This window comes from Passer montanus, unplaced genomic scaffold (assembly GCF_014805655.1).
Source record: "Passer montanus isolate IOZ18808 unplaced genomic scaffold, ASM1480565v1 scaffold37, whole genome shotgun sequence".
Classification (NCBI taxonomy): domain Eukaryota; kingdom Metazoa; phylum Chordata; class Aves; order Passeriformes; family Passeridae; genus Passer; species Passer montanus.
In genome coordinates this window covers 6,207,932-6,235,348 of record NW_024368485.1, presented here as the reverse complement: position 1 = coordinate 6,235,348, position 27,417 = coordinate 6,207,932, and the positions used below count along the sequence as shown (strand labels likewise).

The window sequence follows — 27,417 nt, the reverse complement described above, 5'->3', positions numbered from 1 at the left end:
GGCACCCCAACTCAAGGGAGTGCATGAAGCCTGCACACCTCTGTGATTTGACCAGCAGTTCAATCCAGCTTCAGCTCCTAAAACAGACGAGGTTGGAGTTGGGAGAGGCCACAGGACTCCTGTCCTGTAAGCAACAGCCACCTGACATTGTTCCAAGGCTACTGTCACGAGCACAGCCTTTGTCGTGTGAACAAATGTGTGTATTACTCACAACTTGTAAGAACAAAGTGAAGAACAGTATTTGAACTGCGTTTTTCTAAACAACCACATGAACTATACTTTGAAAGGAAAAATTTCCTGTCAGGTTTTATATTCAACATTTCTTTCCCTTTATGAGACATCAGGAAAAAAAACCAACAAAACAAACCTGCCCTGGAGATCTAGATCTGTAGGTAGAAAGATGCAAACTAGGAAATCCCAAAACACACAAAAATTATCTTGCTCAACTAACATTATACTACTTGCATGCTAATAATTATAAACAGACACACCATTTGATGATTTACAGATTCATTTCTCTTCTCTACCTAGTTCAGCTAAAATTTGTAGAGTATTTCCCCTCATTTGTGGAGTAATTGACTTGTTCTTATGACATGCCTGGGCTTTCAATCCAAAGCTGGGTGTGATCTTTCCCTCGAAGTCGGATGTCTCTGCAAAACAAGCACTGGGATTGCATCACATCCTGCTGGGTTCAGTACAAAAATTGCTGTTGAGATGCAAACACCTGGGCTGTGCAGAAAAGGATGCTAGGGGAGCAGAGGGGTGGCTTGCACTCTTTCCATTCACTGAAACACCAAACCCAGATGCTCTCCCCTTTACACAATGTCTGCAGTGCTGCCAAACCCAGAAGCCTTGGAGACACAAACATCTCAAAGAGCTGCATGTCAGGGGACAGCACGAGAAGGCTTTCCATTTCCAGCACTGTGTAGGCTCTCTGGAGCAACCTGCTCTGCTGTGGCTGTGGGTCAGGCTGCCCACACTTCCTTTGCTTCCCCTGCTCCCACTGCCACCACCCCAGATTGCCTCATCTCCTCTGTTGAAGGACAATTTCTGCTGTTGACATACATATCCTTTGGGCAAGTTTTCTGGTTGTCTTGCAAGGCCTTGGCACAACATCAGCTTTGCCACAGCTGGGCTTTGTTGCTGGGCTCCTCCTCAAGCAAAGACCTTCTGTTCCTCCATTAGCCCCTGGCACCTTGATGCCTCCTCTGGCGGGAGTGAGGTGACACTTGGGCTCCCAAATCTCCCTCCCCTTATCAGCCTTTCCCAGTCCTTGCATGAGCACAGCCCTGGGGAGGGTCTCCTGTACCATGGAGTGAACAGCCTGTCTCATGTCTGAGGGTACAGGGAGCTGCCACACTTCTCAGGCTTTTCATGTAGCACAAAACACCTGCCTGTGCACACAGAGTCACCTTCTGCCTGCAATCAGAGCCCTCTCACACAAGCACCATTCTTGGCAACACTGTCTGGTTCTGCTCAGCCTCCTCTCCCCAGTGATCATGCGGCTTTTCATGTAGCACAAAACAGCTGCCTGTGCACACAGAGTCACCTTCTGCCTGCAATCAGAGCCCTCTCACACAAGCACCATTCTTGGCAACACTGTCTGGTTAGCTCAGCCTCCTCTCCTCAGTGATCATGTACTGGTTCCTCATCTTTATCAGAATGGGCAGCTTTGTACTTGAAACCTGCTTTGGTTTTTGCTGCTTTGTGTTCATGTTGGGCACTTTTGGGTGGGGATCTTGTTTTCCCTGTGGACCGTGCTCTTTCACATTGCCAGTTTGGTCTGTGTCTCCTCACAGCCTGGTTTTCCTGAGGAGATGGTCCCAAGCAGAAATGGGAGGTCATCTCTTGTGTGTTTCAAAAATTTCTAAGAAGTATTCATTGGGAATAAGATACTAAGATATTAAATGTGCACATAGAGTTAGAAGAGAAAGTATTAGTGGCATAACCCTTTTTATGATATTCCCTACAGATCTCAAGTATAAATATTTCCAGTGTTGAACAAGTGCTGCTTTAAATCATTCAATCACTCTCTGTAGGCTGCAGCTCACTCAACAGCAAAGTTTTGTCCTGTTTCCAACCTCTCCTCAACAGGGAACACAGGATTACTCCATCATATTCATTGTGTTCTCTTCTGCTGCCACTTTCCATCCTTCTTGGCTGAGTACTTTTTCCCCAGCTGGGCAACTGGTAAGAAACCAGTATCTCACTGTGATTTTTTGACCTCATTGATTTCATCTTTGCCTGTAATTTGCACCTGTAATCAGGTGCAAATCCAACCTCTAGCAGTGGGTCAAGAGCATTTTCCTATGACACACCACATGTGACTGGGGCCAGGCTCCCGTGGATATCTTGTCCTGTTCTGTCAGCAGAGTTACACCAGGGAAAGGTCTGGCACAGGCTGTAAAAACTAAACCTTGACCCAGCCACGAGCAAATGAGAGCGAGGCAGCTGTTTAAAATGCCTGATGGTGAATTCAGATTAAACCACTTCAATATTGACTGAAATGCTTAATTTTATTGGCACTGGCTACTGTGAACACACTTCCCTCTCAGTGACAAGCAGCAGGATTACCCAGCTCAGAGGTCAGCAGGTGGGCTCTCCATCTTTGGCTCCCCTCTGAGGACAGGGCTGGGAGAAGGGATGATCCCTAACACAGGCCACCACACCCCTGCCCTTGAACACGGTGGGGAGAATGCAAGTTGCAATTGGCTGGTGATCTGGTTTTCAGCCCAGCACTTCTGACCAGGGGCCGTTGGACTGTGTGGCCAGAAGCCAGTGAGCTGCCAGCAGAGTGTTTGTGTGAAGACACATATAACATCTTTTGGCTGACAAACCGCATTACATGTCTGTCCCCATGCCCAGGAGTAGGCAGAGCAGTTCTCTTCAACTCCCTGTGTTATATATGTATGTATATCCATAGCCAAAAATGTGAACTTCTTGTGGTGGTGATTTCTCCAAGCTCCTGCCCAAGACAAAGCCAATGCCCCCAGGATCTGTCTGGAGAAGGGGAAGGCGCTCCGTCTCGACTACTGCTGCTCAATCAACTTGCTGACACCACAGTCCCTAAAAATTGGCTTAGCAGCGGGTGCTCTCTGAGCCAGAACTGGCAGAGCAGCAGCTGCTGGAAGCAGACACTCCTTCGCAAGTTCTGGTCCTCTCTGGTGTCACCCAAGCTGCTTCCCTGACTTCCAGCGACGGCTTTTTGTTAATTAGGTCACGCGTGGCCCTGCGCGCGAAGCGCCGCACGACGCAGCGGGAACGCTTTAGCGCCGGTGTGTGTCTTTTCACTTTGTAAGTCTGGCATTTTCTTTGCTCTCCAGGTTATGCCAAGACAGAAGGAGGGACTTGGAGAGGGAAGATTAACCTTTCGCTGGCCACGATTCCTTTCCCTCTTATCGCGGAGGCTTCGGCAGCGCGCCCCCCTCCCAGCCAGCCTATCTGTCTGAATTGCTGAAAGCATAATGCTCCCATATGAGAGATAAGTAAGTGAGCTCTCTTTCTTTTCCGTAGGGATGAACTATAGTGTATGCAGATTATTAGGAGAAGAAAATAATATCAGAGAAAGGTGGCTTTCTTAAAAGGCATCGGTAGCATTAGTGTCATGTGTGAAGCACCCATTTGTGACAACTGTACAGACCTTTCAATGGAAAATTGTGCTGTGCTACCTTTTAAAGTATGAAATGCTAATTTTGGATTTACAGTTTTTGAACTGGAGGGCTGCATTTTGCATGGAATTTTGTTTAATTTCCCAGAGAAAAAAGGCATTTGAAACACAACTGCCTACAGCCAACTGTCAACAAAAATCAACTGTAATAACACGCGGCCTGTCACTGATTTATGTGGTGATGTGGTAATCTTCTCAATTTAGCTGGATATTTCTTCTTCATACCAAATAGCTGAAAGTCTTGCTAGACATTTATGAATATCGGGAGGTGCTATTAGGATGATAATGGGGCAAGATTAAAGAGGTGCTCACTAGTTCAAAGTGCCAGTTAAAGAGACAGGGAATCGAGAGGTGTAGATATATATATGGCCCATTGGTATAAGTGAACTTTATATTTTCAGAGTTGCTTAAGATTTGGGAGACGGCATATTGAAATCCATCTGCCAGGAGAGCATCTTTGTAAAGGGAGACTGGGGGAAGAAACTCTATGCTTTTTTTCCTCCTAAAAAACATGCTTTTGTTTAGCAGGAGGTGTGGATTGAAAATCTTAGGTATCGAAGCTGGAGTGAGTGAGTGTGGACGATGTTTTACCAAGCAGAACGCTAGGAATTCTCCCCCTTTTCTCCAAAGGTCTGAGCCTCAGCCATGGTCATTTTGCAGCAGGCTGTGTCTCAGCCAGGACTGGCGAGTCACATATCACACTCTGCATGTTACAGCTAAGAAAAGTAATTGGCCTCTCGTAAAGAGCTAGAACTAATGCAGACAAAACGATATTGCAAGACTTGAGCTGCAAATAAAGAGACAAGTTTGTGTTTTACAAAAATGTATAATTTACCAGGCATTTCATTATGCTGTATAAAAAGGCAAAAATGATAATTGAAAATAAATGTGGCTGCCTAGCTACAGTATATGCTGCCAGCGTTACTGGAAATAGAAGTGCTTTCTTGCTGAAGAGAGTTAAAATTTTCATACAACTTCTGTCTGCAGACTTGTGTAATGTATCTTGTTAAATTTGTTTCAGTTTGGGTATTTGTTACAGAGAAGCAGGCAAAATGTGAGGCTCCGTCTGTGTATTTTTATATCTAGGGGGTTGTACAATTATATTAATTATTAACAGCCTCTTCTGCAGATGCACACATCTGTTGAGTCTGAGGCAGGATTCATGTTGCTGAGTTTATTCCAGAGTGGGAAAAGTACATCAGTTGCCTTCAAGGTTTCCAGAGATATTCCACAGCAAACTCCTGTCTTCCAAGGAACACGGTTACAAATACAGATAAACCAAAGTAATGCTGTTGGGTTATTTTGCCCTGAAGCAAAGGGAATTCTGAATCGCTGTTTTTCTTCAGTACATGAGGCTACTTGGGGATGCTGAGAATTACTGGAGGGGGAGAACACAGGTCTAGAAATTGTCCTTGCTTCTGCCCTGAAAGCTTCCTTCTGGCCCCCTCATTCCTGGCAAGAGGAAGCTGCCACAAACGTGGTGTCCCTCTGTGTCCAAATGTATGTGTCTCCCTGCAGCAGCCCCAGGGCTCTGCACACCCAATGTGGGAAAACCTTCCCCAAAGGAGCTCTGGGGGGAAAAACCCTCCTCTGGATTGAGATTTTCCCTCCAAGCTCTTCAATTTCTCCACGGAGAGAATGTAAAAGGCTCTAGGCTCAATTCTTCCCAGGGTCTGCTCATGCCCCACAGCAACAAAATGTTGTGCAGGTTATCCAAGTTGAAACTACTGTGTTTCCCCTAGCCCTGGAATTAAGCTGAAAAAGAAAAGGGGAGAGGTCTTCCCTTGGCTTTAAAGGCCAGGGAGGTAGGGGCAGAGAAATTGGATGAGTTCCTTGTTGGCACTGCCATTCCACAGATCCCTCACCAGGGTGGATGGGATGGCAACAGAGTGAACAGGGTACTGAGAAAAGAACTCATCAGCAGGAAGATTATACTTTCATATGTGTGTTTAAATCCATTGTTTAAAATTATCTTCTTTTTAATTTTTTCTTTCCATTTGGGCTCTTCTTTCATCTACAGACTCAGCTGGGCTGCATTGTTCAGAGTCGTGGTTGTGTTTGGATGGGTCAGGCCCTATGAATTCGCTTGGCCTTGAAGCAAAAAAACTCATCATGAATAATGAAAGAAAGGAAAATAATGCCTGAGACAGAATGACTTTAAAAATGATTAATATCTATTCTTTCCCTCATAATTTGCCTCCAGACTTTTCCCTTTTCAAAATAGCTTGCCATTAGCAGTTGAACTTTCAATAGTCAGTACTTTGATGGAACTGGTGCTCTGAAGCCAAAGGGAACATTATTACTATTATTATTATTATTATTATTATTATTATTTGGAATCAAGGTTCATTTTGATAAGTTCAAAGCCCTGGGTGAATATAGAAAGGCCCAAGTTCTGCCCTCCAGCACATCTTGCTGGCTCAAACTGGCCACTTGAAACGCAGCAATGTTTGCCAGGCAGGTACTGAAACTGTTGTGACCGTGGATGTGTAAACACCAGCATCAGTTCCCATCCAATAACTGCTGACAGGAAAGCTGGTCCTGTGCAGAGCAGCACCGAGGGGATTTGCAATTATGAAGGAATGGGATATATCAGGGATGCAAGTGACTGCCACTAAGTAGCTCAGCAACTCTCAGGGGTCTCCACTCGGCTCCCAGCTCCTTGTCTCAGGCAGGAGATTTTCTTGCTTCAAAGGCTTTTATTAAAAACCAGTGCAGGTAAATGCTGACAATAAGCAAGCAAACCTGTTGAGCCTCAAGTCCACAACTCGCCAGGCAACAGGATGCTTCTCTGTGACATTTAAGAGTGCTAACACCTGAAGAAAATATTGCATGTTTTACCCTTTCTGCTTAAAATAACATGAAAAAGTGCTGCTCTTGCAATTGCATTAAGGGGCATTTTCAGCAGGCTGTCCCCACCTCTGTCCCCAGGATCTAAGGACTCCCAGCTGCCTCTGATTAAAGGAAACCTTCTCCATTAGTGCCCTGGCCAGGACTTTGAAATACCCCAAAGCAGCTTTATCTACCCCAAAAGCAGCTCCACGTTTAGGGTGGAATTAGGGTGGGCTGAGGCAGGGCTCCTGGCAGGGTGTGCATGCAGAGCACTTCCAGCCAATGAGCTCCAGGGAGTTAATTAGTGTGTTATCCCAATTACCTGTGGAGCATGCTTTTACCCTCAGCTTGCTCTGGCTACAGTCGTTTTTGGTGTGTGCTACTCCACATTCCCTCAGAGCAGCTCCCTCCAGCTCCTTGGGCTACCCTGAATTTTGGGTAAGTTTTTCTGTTATTCCTAAAGTTTTACAGCTTTGTAGCACAACAATGTTCCAGGTTTCTTTGAGGTGATGACCAGAGAAAGCTTGATGGTTGTAGAACCTGAAGTTATTCCTTGTTATGGCTGTTGTAAGGTGGAGTAGCTGCTTGAGATGTGAAAGGTGATGATTTTCTGTGGTGAAATTAAGTTTTTTTCTCTTTTAAGCCCTCTCCCCATCTATATTTACCCCCAATCCTATGGTTCTGCTTTGGTGGCATATTTAGATATCTGTATATGTGCATTGCTTCTCTCGTGGGCCTTCACCTAGCTGGTTATCTGTGGAGAGGATGAGGATTTTATGGGAATTCAGCAGGATTTTATGAGAATTGGTCCTTCTTAAGTCAGATTTCTTTGATTTTCTGTCAAATTACAGATGATTATTTTGTTGGTAATGGTCAGCTGTGCCAGCTCTGTAAGCATTATGGTCTTGGCAGTATGTGGAGTCAGAATTGTTCTGGCCTTTAGGCAATGCTCCTGTTGAGTGTGGGGGCTTTACCCCTGGCTAAAATAGGGATTGCCCCAAGCTTCCACTTCATCCCTTTCCTGGTCTTGGAGGAGGGTTGGGGGAACAAAAGGTGTATCTTTCTCCTGAGGTGCTGGAGTTTCAGAGAGCCTGGCCAGTGTTAATGAGGCACAGCTGGGCCTCGTTTAAACACTTCAGGCTAAAGGGTGAAGCCATGAGGAGCTTCCAGAACCTTCTGGGCTTTTCCAATCAGGCTGTGGATTAATTAATTATCTCTGCCTTCTGCTAGAAGTGGAAGGAAGCCTTTTAGTGTCTGCCAGGGGATAAGGCTTCTTTTGCTGCCATGCTGAAATGGGTGAACCTGTGTCACACACCCCATTTTAGGGACTTTAATGGCTCGGGGGAGGAGGTCCTACAAGGAAACCCCCCCTGATTCCAGGGGGTTCACCTGCAGCGTGTGGCAGGCTGGGTTTTAAACCATCAAAATGCACTTGTGTGTTACCTGCAGAGATAATTGAATGTATATGCACATCCCCAGCAGAACACCTGTGCTGCCTCCCTGGCACGCATAAGTATTCCCTGCATGCCTGTGTGTTCCCTGCAAGCTACACTACACATTAATAAGACAATCCATATATTGCATCAGGACAGACCCTATGCAGACAATGCTCCAGGTACTGATTTTTCTTTTTTTTTTTTTCTTTTTTTTTTTTTTTTTGTGTGTAAATCCTGAAATATGGTTGATATGGTCCACTGCAAAATGAACCTATATTGGAAATGGCAAAATTGTAATGTAAAATATACTGGGGTCAGTGGGGTGTGATGTTTTTTGCATACATTTTTTCTCCCTTGACCCATGCCATTCTCCTGCATATCGGGGGAAAAAAGCTTCATCTCACACGGAAATGTGATGTCCTTTACTGCCAGAGGCTGTTGCTGTTTTAAATGAGGAAAAAGCACAATGCATGAAGAAGGAAAATTAAAGCATATTCATTTTGGAAATTAGATACGGTGTCAGGAGACTCTCTGGAAATAGCATGGTTTGAATGGAGCACCAGACTACAAGACAGTTCACTGAACTTTTGACCACTATTTATACTATGGGAGCTTTTGAAATGGGAAGACAGCGAAGTATTTTATAGCTGTTTAATAGTGGATTGTGGTTTTTACTAGACATTTATCTTCCCTCTGAGTGTATATAAGATAAGTAAACATTATGTAGTGTAATTGCCTTGTGTTGGAAGTGCTTTAATTTAGGGCTGCTTTATGTTCCCTGTTTGTGGCTCATCTCATCCCCAGGCCCTGTGAGGGGGTGCAGGTGCCACCTGAGTGCCTGACTCCATCCCAGCATCCAACACCTAACTGAGCCCGCTCCTGGGATCTCGGTGATGCTTTTGCTGGTTGTGTTGGGCAAAAAGCTTAAGTCTAAAGCAGAGGTGGTTGTGGCCCTGGACTCAGGGAAGCTCAGGTAACTTCTAGCTCCAGGCCTGACTTAATTCCCTTCTCATTCCTATATAGTGAAACTCATTTTAGCCTCCTCTGTGGCTTCAGTCCCTCTTTAGCATTCCAAGTGCAGGGAGCAGCACACCCTTCCAGGGCTGGCAGCTCTCTCATTACATTTGTGACGATGCATCACCAGGCAGACATGCATGAATGAAACACTGCTTGCAAAACCAAAAATGTGTTTGGGGTATTTTTAGGGCCTATCAACTTGGGCTGTTGTTCGGGGAAATAATATGGAAAGATCAGAATTTTGGCATAATCTGAGAAAACGTGGTCTCGGTGTAGTCAATACTCTTCTTTCCCTTCTCCCTTTACTTTCCATCTAGATAAATTTTTAGCTTCAGCTGGTGTGGGGAGAGTTGCACCGTGGCTATGGGTGTCAAGGAGCAGTCGTTTTAGAGGGAAGTGCCCTGGAGAAGGATCTGCCACTGCCAAACCAGCCACCTCCTAGAGCTGAGGACTCAAATGGAGTCATGCTGCACTGGGATTGGTGCATGTAATGCTGTTTTCTTTTTTTTCCCCCTCTTGGAGACAATTATAAAACAGATCTCTTACTGTTTAATACTGAGAGGCAAACCACAAAGACTTTTTTTTTTTTTTTTTTAGTGTGCTGTTAGGGGAAGTTTAGGCTGATGGACATCCATTGCATAGTCCCTTTGTCCTTTGTATAGTTTAGCCTATGTGGGAAGGAAAAAATGATTTTTTTTTCCTTCTGCCATGGAAGATGCTTTTCTTCCTTGGACCAGAAGCTCCTCTCCTCTCACTAGCCAGTAACAACCCTTCTGTTCATCCTTATGTCAAAGCCCCACTACGGAGCTAATAGAGATGGCTGACAATTAGAGATGAGCTGAGATGCTTTGGCAAGCTCCGGGTGCTGCGGACCCCAGGGTGTTCTGGGATCCCTGGGAGCCTGGTGGGTGTGCTGCCAGCCGCACTTCCCACGTCCCCTGTCCTGGGGACAGCACTTGGGAGGCTGAGTCCAGCTGGGCCCGGAGGCTGGAGCAGAGTGTGAGGGGGAGTCTCTCAGATTTGTCTTTTCCCTCCTGGGAGGTGCAGCTCTTCCCTGCTTCCCTTCCTGGCTGCTCTTTGTCGCTTCTTTGTGCCAAGATGTCCCAGGCACTGTCAGGTCTCTTCTCCTGTGGGAGATGGATGTGACAATATCCCAGGATGACTCTATCTTTTCCTTGGGAGTAGCTTGGTGGGTCACAGCTGGAGAGACAGTGTCCCTGGAGCACACAACAGAGACAATGCATGGGATAACGTTTTTAAAGGAATGCAAATTCTCCATCAGTGCCCACCTCCTCAGGTGCTGGGTTTATTGCCTTCTTTTGTCACAATTATTCTTTTAACTTTATTTTTCTCTAGACTTGAGTATTTCTATCTTGTGCTTTCTTGTTGCCCAAGACAATATAATGAAATACCTTGAAATGCTATTTATGTTAAAACTTTATAGGACAAGTGGTAATTTTAGATGTTTTCCTTACTCTTTATTCAGTGTGGGACTACTCAGACATAACTTGAAACAATACCCCAAGTAACCATTGGTAAAAAAGCAAATACCCCAAACAAATGTCTCAAAATTAGGATTTTGCCATGGGATGGTTTAGTTGAGCCATGGCCAGCAGCTTGCCATCCCTAGCATGGTTTCCACCCTGAAAGACTGAATTTACCTTTTCTGCTCATCCTGACACTAGCTATTTGTGGGAGTGTGGAGAAAAGCTGCTTCCCCAGCCTCATTAGGGAGCTGTGCTGCCGGAAAATTGCTTAGGGAATTTCTGTACATCATTTGAATCCCGTGAAACTGAAATGAAGAGGTGTGTTTTCATTATTTTATTTCACTTTTCTTAAGGCTCCAGGGTCTCTTTCACCACAGTGTGGAAATTTGTACCTCAGTGTTCCTGTCTGCCAAGTGTGTCTGATATTTGTGGAGGACTTTGGAAGTGTCTTAGCCTCCAGTCCAGTAAAACTTTTAATCTGCACCATGTGTCTATTAAAGAAGAGTGGTAAAGTGCAACAGGTGGCCAAACCCTAGAAATTAGCAAATTTCAATTTGCATTTTGGAGGCGTATGAAATACATCTGTGTAGTCTCTAGAAACACAGAGAGGGACCATGCTGACAGATCTTTATCCTACATGTCTGCACATGCTTTTCTGAGGAAAAAAACCCACAAAACCAGACCAGAGCCAAGGCACAGGGGTAGTGAAACAGAAAAACGAGTGGCTTGCCCCCATGGTTTGCACCACAGCCCGTGTGAACACATCAGACATGGATTCTTTGTGTGTGTGAGGAGATAACAGATCCACATTAATTTCAGAGCTGATTGCCGTGCTTTATTAATAGAAATGTGATGTGGTGCCAACGCCAAGCCCTGCCAGCCTTTCCTTTTTATCTCCTCTTTGAAACATAGACAGCGTGGAAAGCCTGATCGGAGGATCCCCCAATCCCTGTTTGTTTCACAGCTTGTTAAGCTGAGGGACAGTAATGGCACCTTACCATGGCTGGGGTGATGGTGAATTGTCAGCTAATGCCGTAAATATCACCTGGAAATTTTTTTGGAGGCTGGAAGTAGTTTCTGTGGAATAATGCTAATTTAATACAGCTTCATAAATTGAACAGAATTGAATGAGTGACAGTAGATTTGTGAATCATTTGCAAATTGAAGCAGTGATAAAATTTGTCAAATAATGTGTTTTCTATTAATAGTTTGCCCTGCTCCATGTAGCTGCTGAGCAGTCTTGGTTTTTTGAGGAAGAGCTGGAATAAAAATTCTTTTTATTATTTTTGTTGTATATTTTTTTCATTCCCTGTTCCAAGAGCCATTGTTTACTTCTGAAGTGGATGAAAGATGAATTCAGGTTACGTTCTGACATTACAATGAAATTGTCAATAGAAATCAATGCCTTGTCAGATGATGAGTTAGGGGCCATAAGGCAGCCTAACAGTGTCCCTATATCTTCAGGCTCCCTCATTGTGCTGCCCTCCTCGGGAGCCAAGCAACTGTGCTGTTATGGAAAGGTGTTGTCATCGTTAAGGGGACAGTAATGGAGTTTAATAAACCTGGCAGCCAAGGCATGGAGCCTAATCCCAGTGCCAGTGTTATAAAGCAGCACGTTGTCTGTCGAGCCTGGTGCTCCTGTCTGCATTTATTGACCCTGGAGAGGTAATACAAACACAAGAGATGGAGGTCAAAGAGCTCACCTTCAGCTGCTGCACGTGCCCACCTGTGCCATGAAATAGCAGCGTGTCACCTCTGTCCTCCCAAGGACCTCGGCGTGCTGCACCACGGCTGCTTCCTGGTGTTCACCTGGGAATTGTCCAGGGATGGGCAGTGCTGTGCTGGAAACGGGCTGTCCCCACCCAGGAAGGCTCAGGTGTCACCCAGAGCCTTGCAAGCTGGGTGCTCCTGGGGCATTCCTGCCTGGGATGTAGCCAGGCTCTTGCCCTGGGCCATCCCTGCCGTTTGCAGCCTGTTCATTCAGGGCAGCTGGGAGCTGGCTGTGCTCTCCAGGTGTGCCTTTGAGCTTCTGCTGGAATGGCCTGAGAGTCATTCCCCTCTCCCCTCAAATCTGTCCAGATCCTAAATTCCAGATCCTTTCTGGAACAGAAGCTCCTTCAACTTGAACTAGTTCAGCCCTGGAAAGCAATACCCCTAAACAAAAATTATTATTACATAAACCCCCCAAAACACACCCAAAGAACCTGATTTAGAACAAGACACAGGAACAATTTATTCTCTCTCTCTCCGTGGATTAGAGGGGTGGTACTTGGAGCAGCTTGTTAAACAGAAGTGCTTGGCCCCTGGCCTTGCACTGCTGTTTAATGATCCACTCTTCATGTGCCACCTCTCTAATCCACAGAGAGATAGGTACAAATTGTATCTATAATGTTATATTATTTAACAGTATAATGTATTATAAATCATAGAATTGCATCCCTGCCTTGTAATTGGTGAGATGTGTTGCATGAGAAATCCCCTAATTCAATATAAAGTGGTTGCTCTTATGCATAACTACCTCTCTGGATCAAACCAATTCAGCCTAGAAGTGGTGAGGGGAAAGTTAAAGCTTTCTTAATTAAAAAAAAAGGCAAAAATATAACTTAGCATGGCTTTTTAGGCCCCTCAATGGGTTTATAGGCTCCTGCCTTCGAAGAGCTGTAAAAGAGAGGAGCTTGTCCCTGCAGCAGGAGCTGGTCTGCAGCGTGTCCTGCCACTTCCCAGAGGATGCACACTGATCTGTTTGCACCAGGACTGATCCTCACTTTGCTGCTGGATCTGCCAGAGGGAAGGAAAAGTGCCAGTGAGGGGCCCCTGAGCAGCCTGTCCCTGCTGTGCCCCCAGCCCCTTCTGCAGTGCCTGTCTCAGTGATGTGCAGCAAAGTCCAAACTAAGCCACATGCTTTGTTTCCCCCCTCCCCTCAAACCCAATGTCTTGTCCTTGAATAGTGACCAGAAACAGCCACGGCTTCAAGGAAGACTTGAAAGTATCAAAAATGTCCTCATTATGTAACACATCAGGAAAAGAAGTATTTTTTCCTGACCCTGATAGTGATCCACTCATGTCCTACAGCAGTTTGAGTGATGGGCTGTCTGGTTCATTCTGTGCAGTTGCAACTAACAGATGTGTCTTCCCCCTCCCCAATAAATAACTAACCTTTCTTTAATAAATAATAAATAAACCCTGGAGCTGTTCTAGACAAACTATGCTTAATTAAAGCCTCTGACACTAAAACAAGTTACATTTTCTAATTGAAAAGAGAGGTATTTTTGGCATAAGAAAATTTAGCAGTAAGTTTGTCTAAATGCATGATAGGAATGGGCCTTAATGAAGGCAAGAAAAAAAGCTTCATTTGAGTTTTAGCTGAGCTTGGCTCTGGGATTAAGGGTGCTGTGATGGGTCCTGTCAGGTGTGGTGTTGACCTCACTGGACAAGATCCTGTTGGTCTTGTATGGTTTCCAGAAGTAATGGAGACCAGCAGTCAGACAGGTACCCAAACTCTTCAGCTCTCTTGGGGGCAAGAAGTCTGGAAACCTTATGTGAGTAGTAATTTTTATTATTTATTTTCCTCTCTGCTGAGTTTGGGCAAATCTGTAAATATTTAGGAAACCTTATCTTGCTTTTCCTGTGGTATTTCACCTGTGAGAAGAAATCTGGCAGGCTTAAAACAAAGAAAAGGAAAGAAACTTTTTAGACCTTTTAATTGCTTGAGCCAGTGCAAATTTGCATTGGGGCTGGGGGGAAGGAGTCAGTCTCATTTGAGAGGAAGTGATGTGGGGTTTATTTCTGAATCAAAGCACAGATCAGCCATCCCCATCTCCTCCAGCACTCACAGGACAGCCTGAATTACTGACTCAAAAGTTCCTTCATGTCCTGTGCTGCCTTTTTAAAAAGGCAGATATTCCCTCTGTCCTTGAAGGGAGGTGTAGGGTTGTTTCCCCCTGGTTTTTTACACACCATATTCAAGGTGATAATCTTTATTAAGTTTTCTGGTAAAGGGAAAGAGCTGAATTCATATTCCAAGTTCTCTTTGCCAAGCAAAACAGAAGTAGTGAATACCTGGGAGATTATACTTTTATCTGCAAACAAGGCAAGTGCTTCATTCTCAATCTGAAACTTGCATAAAGTGGGGCATGTACAGAATCAATGCTCATCCCTGCATGAGGCCTAAAATCTTGATGTGCTGATTCCTTCTGCTCTTGCTTTCTGCCTTTGAATTTATTTTTCTGAGGTGCAAAGATGCTGCCAAAACTCAAAGTGAAGTTTCCCAACTTTTTTTTTCTTTTTTTTTTTTTAAACTGGTGAAGCCATCAGAATAATGAATAATGGCAATACTTTTCAGGGCAATTAGACAAGACTGTTTTTCACCCACGTTGTTATATTTATGTTTGTTGTACCCGGGTTTCCTTCCTGCTGGAGTTGTTTTGCTTTTGCTCAGTGTGAATTGTGTACAAAAGGAATGCTTTTATACATTTGTCTCCTCTTTCTAGTCAGTTTTACCTGCTCTTACAAGTGAAAGCCTGGGGGTGGGAAACAAGGAAAAAAATAATTCTGTTTTCCCTCTGAAAGCCCCAAATAATTATGTGGAGTGGGGCAGAGTATTTTTCTCTCCTGTGACTGGCTGCAGCTCTCCCTCCCCTCCTGAACCCCTGTGAGCCCTGGGGCACAGGATTTTGGTCCCCAAGGTGGGCAGGGATTCCTGTCCTCCCCACCAAACAGAGCAGGGTCTGCCTGGCAGAGTGGGGATGGGGAGAGAAGGGTGGGAGGAACAGAAAAAAAAGGGACAGGAACAAAATGCTTCTGTCTTGGCCGGCTTTAATCGGTGCTCACCTCATACATTTGTAAAAATGACTGCCTAAGAGGTGAAAAAATCTATTTCTCCAGCAGCACACACTTACTCTTAAATCAATCCAGCGCAGTAGGGCACTTGTCTTGGCCGGCTTTAATCGGTGCTCACCTCATACATTTGTAAAAATGACTGCCTAAGAGGTGAAAAAATCTATTTCTCCAGCAGCACACACGTATTCTTAAATCAATCTGGCACAGTAGGGCACTTGGTTTTTTTTTTTCTCCTGACTTTTCTATTTATTTGCTTTATATGACAACAAAGTTGCCTTTTCCTGGACCCAAGCGAGCAGCAGAGTGCCGTGCCTCTCTCCTTTCCCCATGCTGTGGGATTCTTGGGAGTAGGGTGTGAACACCCATTCATTTTGTGGAGTGTTTTTATGTGCCTGTCTGCATAAAAATAGGATGTAATGATGTTGAGGATTAAAGGTATGGTCAGAAACTTTTTTAGTGTGGTATGAAATAGTTGCACTGAGAGGAGCTCTTTCTGACCCTCCAGGACCTCCAAACTGAACGTACAATAGCAATAAATCCTGCAGCAGATTAAGCAATTTCCCCACAGCAACGTGTCTACTGGAGTTTCAAATAACCCAGAGTAGCTTGAAACATTTGGATATTCCAGTCTGTATCCCATCTGTATGTAGAAAGTTGATGGCAGGGCAGCATCCTGAACTTTGACTCCTTGTAAAAGTTTAAATTGCTGCCCTGCTGGGCTGAGTGAATGCTAATTACTTTGTCTCTTACAATACGTCCAGACTACTTATTAAAAAAAAAAAAAAGTAAAAAAAAAAAATCCCTGAAGACACAGCTTTTGCATGCCAAATATATTTCACTCAACAAAACACAGGGAACAGTGGGCCTGTTTGCATACAGCCAATGCCATTGTGAATTTGCTGGGTTTAGTAGCCTTGAAGAATAATTTCAGTTTTTCACTGCTTGTGTGAAAATCCTCAAGGCTGAGCAGTGCCTGCCCTGATGGCAGCTGGGATGCACAAAATCCAGGCAGGTTTCTCTGAGGACCTTGGAGTGCATCCCCAAAACAAAGATGGGCTTGAGTTTATTTATGTCTGAATCATGTAGAGTTTCTTGCAGGCAAGAAGGGAACAGCCAAAATAAGGGCAAAGCTGTAACCCATTGCATGCCAAATATATTTCACTCAACAAAACACAGGGAACAGTGGGCCTGTTTGCATACAGCCAATGCCATTGTGAATTTGCTGGGTTTAGTAGCCTTGAAGAATAATTTCAGTTTTTCACTGCTTGTGTGAAAATCCTCAAGGCTGAGCAGTGCCTGCCCTGATGGCAGCTGGGATGCACAAAATCCAGGCAGGTTTCTCTGAGGACCTTGGAGTGTGTCCCCAAAACAAAGATGGGCTTGAGACTGAGTTTATTTATGTCTGAATCATGTAGGGTTTCTTGCAGGCAAGAAGGGAACAGCCAGAATAAGGGCAAAGCTGTAACCCAAGGAAGCAGAGTCCAGCAGGCTCTGTCTTCCTGGAGATGCTCAAAATCTTTGATGAGGCATTTGCCAGAGTCTAATAATTATTAACAATTCTGTAATAGCAATATTAATTACCGGGGAAGCCGAAGTTCACTGATGAGTTTTTGGTTCCTTTTAGCAATTGTTAAGCACAATTAGAAGATCAGCCCTGATGAGCTTCTGGCAGTGATGTTGTTTGTGAGGGCCACTCCTTGTGTCACTGCTGCAGAGCAGGGAGCTGTGGGCAAGAGTGGCTGTTTGTGGGGTGCAGGCTACAGATGTGGCATCAGGGTACTCTGAAAGGAAAGAAAAACCATCCCAAAAAGAGAAAAAAATAAAGGTAATGGAACTTATAAGTAGGGATGGACAAATCACACTGGAAAGTGAGAATCTAAACAAAATTTAGACCCTCTGCTGTGCCTATTTCAGAGCTGTGCAAGCTCACACAAAAAGCTGCTTGTTGGCTACTTGGGCTTTGCACTGGACCAAAACCCAATGCTCTGGAACTTTCCTGAGATGTGGGGGAGAGCACAGGGCTTGTTGCCCCATTTATTCTCTCCTGGATTAGAAAGTGGTGTCATGTTGTGGATTTTTTTTTTTTTCAACTCATATGCAAAGAGAAAACTTGTTTATTTTCAGCCAAGGATAAGTTTGTCCTGCACAATGATTGAACTGTCACCCAGGAGCCCTGGTGACACTAAGATTTGGGGAGGAACTGTGAGTTTCAGTCCATGATAAATAATTTTAACAGAAGATGGTCTCCCAGACCCTGGGCTGTGAGAGCTGCATGGCTCACACTAATCTGAAATGTTGCATCCAAGTCCTGCTCCCTTGCAGGGAGAGCCCTGGAAACATGTGCTGTGTACCAGCTGCAGGGAGTTCAGGCAAGCGTAGGGAACCAACACTGGGATGTCCTGGGCTGGAGGGTGTTTGTGCACTGGGTGTTGCTGTGGCCCCCTCAAAGACCCTTGGAATCCCCCTTGCCCTGATTTTGGAGCAGCTGAGTCTTTGTGGTGCCCTGTGTCCCTCCCATGATAGGTAAACGTGCTGCTAGCACTGCACACACAGGGCTAAGGGAGTATTTTGGAAATAGGTTAAATGAAAGGCATTCCTAACGTGCTACCCACCAAATGTCCCAATGAGAAGGAATGTCTTTTATGGAGGGAAACAGCCTGCAAATAATTAATTGAAGAAAATGGGGTGGGAGGGGGGGAAGGGGGCAGAATTAAAGAATTTCATAATATTTCAGACTCAGAAAACGTGTCACCAAATCAACAAACAGAGTATTCATTAGGAGAAATTTGCTTAATTTCAGACCAGGGATGTGGAAGTGCCGTGAGAGTTGTTCTGAGGGAATTTCTAGCCCAATCAGAAATGAGAGAGGACCACAATTATTATGGGAGTCTGTTCTTCTGAGAATGCCAACCCAGTTTTGCAGACCCAAGAGGTCTGAACAATCTCAAATCAGGTCTGGCTGTAGAGCTCTTCCTCTCGCCGCTGTCTGTGACGTGAGGCTGCTCGTTTCTGTTTTCAAAACCAGTGTCATGTTTAACCTCTGAGGCTCTCCTGAGCTCAAAGTGGAGAAGTTTATTTATCAGGCCACCTGTCCAGATCTTCCCTGCAGGCAGAGCCTGAGCCCAGGAATTTGGCTGGGTTTGCTGAACTGGGTCTCACGGGGACAGGGCTGTGTGGTTTGGGGGTGGTGTGTGCCGAGAGGACTCGGTGCTGCCAGGGCCATGCTGTAGCTGATTACAGATGTGTAAAGTGCACATCTGGCACTAAATTCAGAGCTTGGTGAACATCCTGAGACCCCAGGCCTGATGGTGTGTGTAGCTGATTACAGATGTGTAAAGTGCACATCTGGCACTAAATTCAGAGCCTTGATGAATATCCTGAGACCCCAGGCCTGATGGTCTGCTCTTCCCTGGTGGCACCTGAGAAATGTCACCCTGTAGCTTTTCCCACTGGTGAGCAGTCCCCAATTTTCCAGCTTTCCCAGCTGGAAAAGGCTTTTTTGGATGCCTCATCCTCCAGAAGCTGCTGCAGGAGGATGTGCAGGCCCTGGTTGTTTGTCACCAGGGCTGATTCAGTGAGGCACCCGCAGCACAGGCAGTGGCGTGGTGGTACTGGAATTAACAACTCAGTGTTTTAGATTACTCCCTGGATTTATTACCTTCTGGGAAAACAAGTTATTTCTAGACCCTCTGCCAACCCTCAATTTCTAGTAAATGAGAATATACTAGTTCTGGGACTTAGGATGTTTTATGAAAGGAGGGGGGGGAAAAATGAAGAGGGGAAAATGATTTTGATCTGAGACAGAAATTCAGACAAAGGATTACTCGTGTTGTTTGAACAGACAGTGCATAAACATTACCTTCTAATATAAGGAACAGAGACTCACAACGTCCAGGAAACTACTTTATTCACAAAATAAAACTAGGCCCATTTCTGCTTATTCAAATACCACCCACAACTTTCTGGGGAAAGATCATATGCAGAGCATATTTGGAAACATTATTAGGAATGCATAAAGTACAGTATTAGTCAATTTTATATGCTCAGTTGCATGAAATCTGTGTGTTTAAAAAATATAATAATTTGCATTTCATGGCTTTTGATAACCTCAGGAGTGCACTTGAAATTCAGCACATGCCCACAGCACCTCCCAGCTCACCCCATTTTTAACTGAAGACCAATGGTTTCTATTAAGGGATCAGGCAGGGACTCTGACAAGCCAGTCAATAACTATGTGAGGTTACTTCATTAATGCTATAATGGCTGATAGAGTGAGAGGCAAAAAACAGGTTCCTGACAGCAGCAAATGAAAATGATAGAGATTCCTGAAGCAACGCGCCTTTCCTTTGTCATTGTCTTTTGCTTGGCTTATTCAAAATGTGGCATTTATGTATTCAGCCTTGATGAATGTTGCAGGCTTTAAGTACTTTTTCCATCTCTAATGCAGTGCCGATTGCACATTGTTCTTTCTTTCTCTCCCTCTCTTTCCCCCCCCCCCTTTTTTTCCCCCCCCTCCTATAACCTCTGCTGTCAAGGCATCGCGGGCTGAAGGGTTGCAGGCTCTGGCTAAATGGCTTTTCTGCTGTAAACGGTGAGGCTGATGGGACCATGGATCATGAGCGCCGCCGAGGTCACGCCGCCAGTGGTGGCAGCGGCTGGAGGTGCTGCACGAGCCCCAGCCCTGCAGGGAGCAGGACTTCGGCCATGGGAAGGCAGCAGCCCACCTCCCCAGGTGTTGCTGGAGTGCTTTTGGGCACCCTGCTGGTGTTTTGGGAGGTTTGTTGCCCAAGGGCCTCGCAGTTTGCCTTTTGAGGGATGGTTCTTCCCCAGGACAAACAAAAACTCCTTCCCCGGCATTCCAAATCTGGGTGTCCCCTCTTCTGGCTGTCCCAGGGTGGTCCCTGAAGGGATGTTACATTTCTGCCATTCCCCCAGAGCAGAGTCATGTGTGGAATTTGAACATCAGCATAATGGGCCTTGGATAATTTAGCTTCTTTAAATGTTTGTAAGTATTGCATATAAATGCCCGAATTGTGGTTGGAAACATGACAGAGATTCCTGCAGTTTGCTTTCACTCTTACTTCCTTTCATTTAACTACTTACAATAGTGCACATTTGATTTTTGGTGGCAAGTCCTTCTTGGGAATTGTTTTCTTTAGGCCACACAGACCAGAGGGTTGAGGCAAGGCTGGCCCCTTGCAGAACCTGACACCTTCATGTTTGTGCTGTGGAAGAAAGCTTCAAATTTATCATTGACCAGTCTTAAACAACAGGGCTAAAGGTGAAATAAGTCTCCTCAAAGCTGCCATACAATGAGTTACAAAAATAATTATTTTTTTAAAAATTGTTTCCTTCTCCTCTATCTCCATTTCAGATATCTCAGCCACGTGTTGAGTATTTTTGTCCAAAACAATCTAGGGGAAACATCCTTTCATAGGCTGTTTGTGCACACCTGCTAAATAACTTCCCATCCTCTGGTTTTCTATTCCAAGGCAATTCTTTACGTGCCTAAACCCCAGTTTGTTTCAAGCCAGCTTCTGAAGATGCTGAGGCTTAATTCAGAGCAGTGTTTAGCCATGTGCTTATCTTTAAATAGTCCCCCAGCAGTCACGTTGCGGAGGCAATATTAGACACATGCCTAACTCTCTGCTGACTCGAGCCTAAAAGGCCTAAATATCCAAATAATTAGATTAATTTGTGGCTTGATAGTGGAAGACTTTTGGCCTAGGAAATGAGAATGCAAAAAGTATGTAAAGCAGTTGCAGATGTGCATTTCCCAGCGAACTTGGAAGAGACCGCGAGGCAAAATGTTGATACTGGGCGTGCAAGAATGTCTGAACATTAAAGTGCTTTAAGCTCCTTTAAGAAGTAGCTTGGGTGCAAACCAAAGCTCGGGTTTAAATTGTTTCCGCAGCAGAAGCAGAGAGGCTCAGAGCTTGCATTATTTATTTTTTTTTTAAGGCGCTGGTAACTTCAGGGATTTTCCCATGTTTATGGTTTAACAAGAAGGGAGCCAAGTGTGCTGTGGTTAATGACATAAGCATTAAAATAGAAGGATGAGGGAGATCCGGACTTGCAAACCTCTTTGGGGATTTTGGGCCAGCCAAATGACCCCCTCAGCAAAGAGGGTGGGCTGCTGCCTTCTCTAGCTTGCTCTCCATGAGCTTCTGGCAAGCTGCTCAGCACAGGAAGGGTCTCCAAGAGACCAATGCCCCATCTGGGCATTGCTGGGATAAAAAAAGTCACCCAGAAAGAGAGGAAGGGCCCAAGCTGCTTGTTTCCAGTTGCAGAGGAAGATCTGTCACAGACCAAGGGCATGGAGAAGGTGTTTGTGGCAGGGGTGGTCATGCAAAGTATCTGCCTGTCTTTCTCTGCGAGGCCGGAATGGGAAACCTACTTTGGAAACATAACTTTTTTCAAGATGTGTGGTTTAGCAAGTTTTGAAACCTCTCTTGAGGTGGAAAAGCCTGTATTTACTCATATATTGTGAAGTGATCTTAACTGGCCATGCTAGGAGTATTTTCCATTTATTCACAAAACTAAAACTCTGGAAACCAGCAGCTTCTTCCAAGGAGGAGCAGCTCTCCCTTGGGACTCCTGTGGTTATCTGCAGTGTTTGAAGTGGCCCCAATTTCCAGCCAAATACTCATTCAGTTGCTGAGCACACTTTGTGTGTAAACTGATGTCATTCTGTGCCCTGTGGGACTTTAGGCCACTTCCCAACGGGGTGATCCCACACCATGTCCATGGTTTGGCTCCATCTGTGGTTGGTTTAGTATCTCCCTGCTGGTCTTCACACAACTAATTTCTCAGTCTGCCTTCAGTATTGAATTATTCCAGCATCTTCCAGGCACTCAGCATCTCCCTGTCCCAGATGGGAAAGGCTGTGATCCCTCTTGGTGCAGCCAGAACAGGATTGGCACATCCCCAGAACTGCAAATACTGGAGCTGTGGCAACTCCTTCAGACCCAGGGGTCCCTGCTGTGGAGCTGAGGTTGAGGAGTGTCCCTGGATGGAAGCTGCCTTCCAGGAGAGGATTTGCACAAGGGGTGGTTGTGCAGCAAAGCTTACCCTCCCTTGGGATAACCCCTCCTGGAGAGGCAGCTCTGGGAGGTGCAATTTGCACCTCCCTGCGCAGGCAGAGGTGTGAATTGAGTGAGGCAGCTCTGCCAGGCTTTGCTTCCTGCTTGGGAAACCACCAGGATTGTTTTCCACCGGGCAACAAGGAGAAAGGGACATTCATTTTTGCCAGCACCAGTCTGCTGTCCTTGCCCAAATTGTTTTTCTGGGAAGTGGGTTTGGGTGACCCAGCACCTCCTGCCCTGCTCCTGCAGGATGGGACTGCATCCCTGCGCTGGACTGAAGGTGGGAGAAGTGCCTGGGTGACAAACCTCACCTCTCTGCCTTCACTCCTTAAAATTACTAATAGTCCTTCACTGTTTTGGCTAGTATTTGTGTGCAAAATCCTGCTTTTTAAAAGGTAGCAGAGATTCACAAGTTAACATTAATCCAGTGTGGTTTTATGTGCAGAGCTCAGTGGTGGCCAAGTCAAGTTTTCTTTTTTTTTTTTTCCTAAGTTGTGAAATTGCTCAGGAGTAACTGGGAAATGCTTTTTCTGACAGGAAACATTACACCTATCTTACCTGTTCACAGTCACAGGATGCTCTGAGCACAAAGGAGGGCATTTAATGAACTTAATGAATCCATCAATTAAAGAAAATTCATGCGCTTTCCATGATCAGATTCTTATTTCAAGGCCAAACTCTATTCAGCCCAGAATCCCCTAGCAGATACAATTTTAAAATATAATATCAATTGTTGCATATGGATTTTTTTTTTTAAAAGAGGTATTGGGTAAAAGGTATCAATATCTGTATTACACAAAGGTAGAGATGCAGTGAATGCTTTCACAGAAATATTTTTTTTTAAAGAATCTCCTGCCAATTTGTCTGCGTTCATCATTTGCTCTTTTAAACAAAAGTTAGAGAAATTATTGCTAGCAAACAAAAATCTATTTTAGACAAACACAGTATGTCCTCAAAGATCCAGTTTGTCATGCTGGTAGTCTCATTGGCTGTGATTTGTATATTAAAAAGATTTTAATTGCCCAGGTAAGTGCCTGCACCTGCTAAGACATTGAATATTAGAGCACTTTATTCTAATCTCTTATAATATAGGGCACACTTCACCCATAAAATTATTCTCTACACAATTACAGCTCGGTTTTGCTGAGGTAGAAAGTGCAAGTTAACTGTTTGGTTTGCTCATTATTATTAAAATCATGCAAATGAGGACCATTAGGTACCAGTTGTGTAGCTAACCACTCAATAGCCTGGTGACTGCTTTTCCTCCCCACTGCAGGCGATTGCAGGGGTGGGCAGTGAGCTCTGGGAGTGTGAGGAGCAGTATTACATGTTATATTGCCACCAGTTTTGTGCAAACTGCTGGGTTTTCTCATGCATCCTCTTTCCATTTAACTGGGAAATCTGTGGTTTCAAAACACAGATCTGTTCTGAATCAGAGTAACTGGCACAAAGTTTGAAATTGCCTGTAAAAAACACATTTCTGGGACATGCTCTTTTGAATTAGTCAAAATGTTCTGGTTCAATAAATCAAAAGGTTTCATTCCAATTCAGTATTTCTTTTATAATTAGGGATATAATGCAAAGTAACAGTTCAGAACAGCTTTTTCTTTGGCAATGAATAATTGACTTGCTCTGTTCCAATGAAATTTAATTTTAGGGTTTATTCTCACCAAAACACTATGGTTCAATTTCTGTTCTAAAGGAAATTCTATCAGAACATGCTGGCTTGTGCAAAAAGTTCCTATCCAACAAAATGGTGTTTCCTGATGGAGAATGTTTTATCCCAGCTGCTTTGACCAGCTCTTGCCTAGGTCCCCAAAACTCTAAACAAGGTTATTCATTACTCTCCCTATTATACCTTTATTGAAAGAACCCCATGCAGCTGAAAAGGGAAAATCCCGTGCTCTGAAGTCCAGAACTCCAGGGCCTTCAGCAGAGTTGCTCCAGGAATAAATCTGACTCCCCAGTTTTCATCCAGGTGGGTTTATTTGGATATCACAAGGTAACTGTGTGGCCATAAATCCATAAAAGGATTTATGGTTCTTGCAGGCAGCTCCTGCAGGTCCTGAGGTGAGATGCTGGAATTATCGGGCTGATTTGCTTTAGTTTGTCATATGTGAAGGAGGAAATAAATAGTTATAATTTTATTGGTTTCTAACCCAGAAATGTTGGTGCTGGATGCAGACACAAAGGTGTTGGGGAGAGGAACCAGAACCTCCTGCGAGTTTCCACCCGAAGCTGGGCTTACACTAAGGCTCCTCTGCAATGTGAGAGGCTCACACAGCCATAAATGTAGGATCTGACATTGGAAGTAAATATCTTGAGACAGCTCCTTGCCAAAGTGGTGAAATCCATCCTCAGCAGATGTGGCTGCCTGGCTTCTTTAGGAGCAAAAAAATTCAAGATGTCTCCTGTAAGGAGTTTGGGTAGACAGGAAAGCTGCTGGTCTATGCATACGGGGAATTATCTGGGATGTTTTAAGTGGAAAGAGTAATGGCATGAAACTGAGCTAAGGAAAACTTCAAGCCATGGAAAAAATAATACAGGCTAGTGGTCTGTGGACTGGTCTCCTGAGAGATCTAGGAAAGCCATGCCATGCTGGCCAGTGAAAACCACAGTGGGATAGACGAAAGAAAAATATTGTAGCTGTCAGCAGGATGGACAAGGTGCCCTGTGGGATTTTCAGAGTGATTCAAGGAGTACTTGTTTTCATGCTTTGTTTCCTAATTGGCCAAAACATATACAACAGACTCTCACAGGACTGTGCTGAGCCAAAACTCTTGCCGAAGTCAGATGAAGAACTTTTGAGCCTGTGCTGTTGGAAAATGTCCATGGGTGAAATTGTGGGAGGTACGACGTGTGAGAAATTCCCACCAAAATGCTCATTTTGCTGTACATCTTCCCTACAGGAGACACGTGTGTAATTAGCAATTGCTTCCAGTAAATGGCTCTCTGATCATGATGAAAATCCAATTTGGAGGAAATTGTTGTAAAAAACACAATTTATGGCTGGGCCCTCATGATAAGAAGTGCCTGGCTGGTGGAGCACCTCTGATTCCAACTGAGTGTTGTAGTGTAAAGGGTTGGCTTTGGGGATTGTCTGCCCAAAACCAGCGTGGTGGGGGGAAGGAAGTGCCCTCTTGAACGTGGCTGATCTTCCACTCTGTGGCATTTCACTTTGGTGCACTGTGGCCACGTGGTGGTTGGAGGATACGACCCCTGAAGAAGCCTCTCCAAAGCAGCTCTTGTTCTGTTTTTCTTTTTCCTTGGTGTGATTTTGTCTCGTGATGCGCCGCCGATGTAAAGTCCTTATTGTTAGGTGTCCCACGGGGAACATCCCTCTTCCCTCTCGCCAGCTGGATTGTCTGGGCTTGGCATAATTGAGGATGGAAATCTTTCTCCCATTTTTTGTGAGTCTTTACTGCTTCTTCAGACCAACACCATCTCTCCAGTGTCCCTGTGCTGCACAGGAGGAGCCTGGCCTGCTGTGCTGCTCATCAGTCTCTTGTCCCATGTGTCACCAAGGGGGCCTGTCCTTGTCCTGCTCTCTCCAGGCCCTTGGTGGCTGCACTCGTGCACAGGAGCAGCTCAACACTCTGGTAATTCTGGCAAAGAGGGGTTCTGGCCACCTTGGTGTTGAGTTTTAGCCCCTCAGGGCTAAAATTGCCACGCTACTGAGTCTCCCAGAGTGAGGGGAATATGCTGAAAGTTCATACTGTTTTACTACTACTGTTTTACTACTTTTATTATTATTATTTTCAACAAGATCATTATTCTGTGACCACATCCCTACTGGTGAATCAAGTCTGCAGGCACAATAGCTCCTTGCAGGCCATTTCCCCCTTGGTTCCTTTTCTAAATCATAAATATTGAAGATTGTGGAGGAATTCTATAAAGAAAGAGGTGCATATCTGAGCTCATCAGGACAATGCTATGTTTATATAAACTGCTACTCATGGTGAGGGGGTATATGACAATTTTTTATTGCTAGCAAAGGACATATTATTCAAATATATGTAGGGAAAATAAAATGAGCTCGATAAAATTGGGATGCCCCTAGCAATCAGAATTTTACTTTGGCATTTCAATTATTATTATTTTATTCTGCTCACCTGCACCACAATCAGTGCTGTACTCCTTTTGGAAGTGCCAAAAGTTCCTTATTTTGTGCAGGTGGTGTGTCTGTGGTGGGTGAGGAGTTATCCCAGCTTGGGGTGAGCTGCTTGGGAATGTGCTGGGACATCCCACCCCGCTGATGGATGGGCAGCCCTGTGCTGGGATCTGGCTCTGTGGGGCTGCTGCTTCCCAGCTCTGCCTGCTGACCTCGGTGCTTTTATCCAGAGTAACCACACGTGCATTTATCACACGACTTTATGAACAGTGAAGGTTTATTACGTTGCACTTAAACCTCGTTTAACCTTTTCTCAGGAAGCAATGCTCTAAAGTGGGATTGCTGGAGTTTGCAAAATTCTGCGGGGGCTTCCTGGGCAGGGTGTGTACAGGCTCACCCCAAGAGAAAATGCAGGTACAAACCCCACATCTGTTGTCTTCATCGTTCTGCTGTGAGGAAAAATATTGCAGCCTAGGAAAGATTTATGGGAAGACATAATTTTGGATTTTTTTTTTAATTTCCGAATGAATGATTGGCTCAAAAATATGCGTCTCTCCCTCTTGAATGGTGGCACTTGCAGCCCCAGTATCTCTCTGTGCAGGTGGCCTTGGGGCAGTCCTCAGGCCCAAAGACCTCCTGTGAGCTGTCACACTGCTCAAAAGCTCCAGTCCTGCAGGGAAAAGGGAGAAATAGAAAGCTGGAGCTGAGCACTACAGAGAGCTGCCTGGCAGGAGCAGTGCCCCAGGGGAGCAGATGCAAATCCGGCCACTTGGGATGGTAGAAACTGGAGTGAATGAAGTTCCAGCCTAAAGATAGCAGGGAAGCATCCTTCACAGGTGAGAAAGGGGCTTGAGAGACTCCCAGGTTGGGTAGTTTTTTTTCCCAAGTGTACTTTCAGTGATTTACATTTCTATTCTGGATCAGCCTTTAGCTTGTAAAATGT

At 44.9% G+C, this 27,417-nt stretch overlaps 1 long non-coding RNA gene across 1 annotated transcript in view; it reads left to right on the top strand.

Annotated features, from left to right (window-relative positions):
* The first annotated feature begins 3,311 nt into the window (after positions 1-3,311).
* LOC120506060 overlaps positions 3,312-27,417 on the top strand; it is a 106,779-nt gene continuing 82,673 nt past the window's right edge. Inside the window, exon 1 of the long non-coding RNA XR_005628420.1 lies at positions 3,312-3,485. This is a non-coding gene — a long non-coding RNA (uncharacterized LOC120506060). The remainder of the gene's footprint in view (positions 3,486-27,417) is intronic.